Source organism: Solea senegalensis, linkage group LG15 (assembly GCF_019176455.1).
Source record: "Solea senegalensis isolate Sse05_10M linkage group LG15, IFAPA_SoseM_1, whole genome shotgun sequence".
NCBI lineage: Eukaryota > Metazoa > Chordata > Actinopteri > Pleuronectiformes > Soleidae > Solea > Solea senegalensis.
In genome coordinates this window covers 17,786,597-17,791,241 of record NC_058035.1, presented here as the reverse complement: position 1 = coordinate 17,791,241, position 4,645 = coordinate 17,786,597, and positions in this window count along the sequence as shown.

Genomic DNA, 4,645 nt, shown 5'->3' with positions numbered 1-4,645 from the left:
TTTCATTCCCTAAGAGGACTCCCAATTAAACAACACAATGAGTCCTCGGTTTTCAAAACAACAAGTTTGATTTAATTAATGAAGTAAATAAATAAATAAACCCCAACTCCCATTAACAAAGTTAAATATTTACACTGGCTGAAGAAGAATCAATCTGTTCTACAGTGAGGAGAAATAACAACCCTTGCGTGAAATGATTTATGCTCCTGATGCAACGTCACAGTAAGGAAATCAGAAGCATTGAACCGTTCAGATAACGACACTGAAATTTACTGACTGACATCTACATCATGTGTAAATGTCTTATCACATATCAGCAAATGTGGTGCAGCGTGACTACTGGATTGTGTCTTAAAGTACACGCCGGAATTGTGTACGGCTCTGTTTGAGCACTAATGAGCACTGAAATTGAAACTGCTTATTGAAGCAGAGAGTGTCATGTGGAATTTAACAAAAATAAAATAAAATGCATGTAAAAAAAAAAAAAAAGTTGTATTATCAAGGCTTACATTGGAATGAATTAGTTATGCTTTCAAATGTCACTTCCAACAAGGACATGAAGGATTTGGTGCCTCTCCTTAATTTTGAAGGAACCATCTCACAGTGGTTGCAGGGTTCATTCAAACACTGATGATGTAAATACTGACCTAACAGCAGCAAGAAATTACAGTTCAGTCACTTCAGCCTCACACACTGTAATGACTTTATTTACCAAAGCTCTGTGTAATAGTTAGGCATGACAAATGGGCATATCACCCTATACCAGCAGCCTGCTGCTGCTCTTCAATGTGCACCTTTTCCACCCCATCATCAAACACTCGCTCACGACTACATGTTTGACACAGTCACTGCAAATTAGAGTATGATTTTTTTTTTTATTTAGTGACATGAAAATTACATTTGATGTCATTAAAACTGAACTCATCTACTATAGAGATTCCTCTTAAAAGTGGGTTCCATACACAACTGAAGGTACCCCAATTGGGGAGCCCTGACAGAGTGTGTGCAGCCTATTTTCGATAATGAATTTTGAGTGAATATTTTGAAGCTGAGCATCAAATTAAACAGCGGAATCTGGGCTACCAGGCTATTTTAAATGTGACAAACACAGCTCAAATAACACCTAAATGAATAAGTATCAAACAGTTCAGATCAAACAGCTCAAACACTTTCAAATGAAAGGCGAGACCCTGCTGTTTCCTACGGTGTACGCCAAAGCAGTGTACGACAAAGCATTACGGAGATGAAAGCCAAAGAATACAGACAACAGAAACCAGTTCACTGAACGACAACTGTAAAATTGCTCTTACCTTTGATGTTTATCTGTGAAAAATTGATTTTTCAGCGCCAACAAAGCTCTCTCTTGTTAAACAGACTTCCTGTGTTACATTCAAAACAGTCCGGGCCTCTCCAGCTGACTTAAGTACCCATTGGGAAGCATTACCCTATCCTAAGGTAGCAGCCAGGCGTGTCATTGGCTAAAGAAGCTGTCAATCAAATCGACAGTGTCATTCTATTGGCTGTAAGGAAGCCAATGTCATCCATTCATATAGACCATTCCCTGCCAGCAGAGAGAGACAAGTCTCAATGGACCCATTTGGTGTTCGTTTTTTGAATGGAAAACATATTAAAGTCTGCAGGAACTTTGAAACAAGGCCATATATTGTTTTATTGAACATTAATAGTTATATAAAAGAGAAGAAAGTAATTTAATATATGGTTTTAATACAAATGGCACAGATGTTTCCAAAATGTGCCAAATGAGTCCTCGCCTGTAATTTCTGCACTAAAACCTCTCTAATTTTGTTCTGCTTCATTTGATCAAACTCAAACTTTGCAGAGATTATGTTGACAGGTTGTACTTTTATTTGTGTGAGTTTAGAGCTGTTGTCCATCATTCCAAAGAGATATTCATCCTGAAATAGCCTTTTTTTTTTTAGGCGAGGCTGATGACTTTGTGTGCCATCTTTATTTACTCTTCACCAGTAACACTTACACTGATATTTACACATTTTAACGACTTTACTATGACACATTGAAAACTATTCAAATAGACCTTGTGGAGCAGAGACCTAAAAAATAGGCTTAGGTCTTAAAGGGATATGATACAGTGTGAGGGTTTTGGGAGCAATGTGAAAAGAGTGAAATATGACCTACCTTTCCACCAGGATTTGATGTGGTGATTTATTTGCCCCCTGAACATGCTTATGGCAAAAGAGCTGTAGTTCTAAATGATGAAAGTGTAAATCCTGTAGGCAGATATAGGTCTCTATAAAACAAACTGTCATGTTAGACATTTGCCTGTCTCTTTCTCCTTCCTCGTCTCTGTCTCCGTCCTCAGCTTCTTGATGTTTAGGCTCCCAGTGGTCTTCTTCCAGTCAAACCACCGGTGAGGGAATATCACCCGTTTTCCTAACATGTCATGAGTGGAGCGAGGATGTGATTTTTAGTGCCACAGAGTCTTTTAGAAAACTAGGCCAAGAGCACGAGGGTTTTCAGACAGACAGAATGACAGAGAGCCACAGAGGGGGGGGAGAAAAAGAGATGTGTAAACAGGAGAGTTTCCATCACATTTGTGACATTAGTGGTTGTTTGAGCACGAGACAATTGTCACTTGTGTACATGACAGGTGACATGACTTTCTTTTTTATTCCCTTCTGCTTCGCTGTTTTTCTTTTTTACTCTGTATACTAAATTGGATCACAATTTTAAGGCAATTTTTTAAGGCATCCTTGGAATGTTACTTAAAGCTAATTAAGCTAATTAAACAAATGGTAAACACCCATGGTAATTTGCCATCGGAATAATACACAAATCCTTACATGGACATCATGTAGGTCACATATTCGGGCTTTAAAAAATGCATTTTTTTTCCGTCTTCTTATGTGTTGTTGGGTCTAAGTTATGATTTGTTTAATATACATTTTTTTGTAGTGATATTGAGTTGCAATAATTGTGCAGAAGTCACAAAAAAAGACCGTTTGTCTTTTATTTTTGTTCATAAAAAAGCCAAGTGAACTTTGAACTGTGACATATTTCCAAATTTCACTAATTCAATCCGATTAGTACTTTTTGCTGTGCTGTGTTTATGTAGTTGGTGAAAAAAGGATGTATGAGACACACTATGTTGCACATTCTTGTAGCCTCTGTATATACTGTACTTTTTAACATAGTGATGGAAAAAAGCAGCCAAAATGCTCTGTGTTCTAAGGGTTAAATGCTCTGTTGTTAATATGCAGATTGACTGATATTTGTCTCCGCTGTTCGCTGTTTGTTTGCACCGTTGTGTTGGTTTGTTATAGGGAGCGCTATTCTCAGGTGGAACTGCTACTAATGCCACATGCACGCACACATGAAAGTGTGTGGCAGCGCGGTCATTTGTCGAGTACTTTAAACAAAAATGATTTGTCTCTCTCTCACACATCACATCACATCAAGAGAGAATGGAACGGTTTATCAGTGGATACATTGACAAATGTTTAGAAATTGGTAAGTCATGAGAAAATAAACACTTACTGGTATATTTTACCATTATTAGGTTACTTATTTCAGAAACCTCATTGTAAAGAAAAATCAAAGTCTTGGAATCTGAACCATGAATGCACCAATGTTAGGGTTTCATAGTTGACATTGCTTTAGCAATCAGTCCCAGCACCATTGATCTCCATAGTGTTTCACCATATACACATGTATATATCTCTGATACACCATGCTGTGTCCTGGTATTGTGGAGGTACAATGTGACTTGTTTAGGGTTACTAAAGCCATCAAAGTCTAGTCTTGTGTTGCTTATTTGGAGTGATAAACAAGATACATCCTGATGAATACACACTGTACGGTTAGTTTGTTCCAGGTGTTGAACGTCTGCCTGAGTTGCTTCTACATCATCCACTATGTTGCTAAAAGAACAGAGAAAAAACATGTTTGTGATTTTAATGAGCAGCATCTGAGTGGTGAAGGAGACACTAATCTGCATGTAGACAAAGATGTAGCGTTGTACATGGAATTACCAGTTGAAAAAGAGAGAAATTCGATTCAACACACACCACTACTACATGGAGATAAAGGTTTATTTTTTTTGTCAACATGGCAATGCTACTCCCAGATATAATCAAATGAATGTATGTAGAAAACAATTGCAAATAAGAGCAAGCAAAACAGAGAGGGTGAAAAGAAATGGGAAAAAAGCAGCAGTAGAAGTGTAAAGAAAGGCAGGACTGCTGTTGCCACAGGAGAGGTTTCATGTAAAAACACCCAGGCAGCTTTCCTGTCCAATCCAGCAAATTACCACTGACCGACTCCCCCCGAAGAGGAGGAGAGGGGGGTGAGATAGATGGAGTTTATGTGTGTGGGGAGCCCCCTCTCATCTCATTTACTGGTTAGACCAAATCTCTCTGTCAGACACACACACACACACACACACACACACACTGAAAGCCCTCTGAAATATTTACTAGCCTCATGTGGGGAAATCTCAAAGGATTATCCCCAATAACCTGTTTAACTTAATCCTTATCTCACACACATGAATAATAAATCTCTCCTCCACTCTCCGTCTCTCTCCCTCTCCCTGAGAAGGACTGAGAAGTAACGCCTCTCTCACCTAACTCTCCATCACCCCTCCCTCTCTTCTTCACTCTCACAC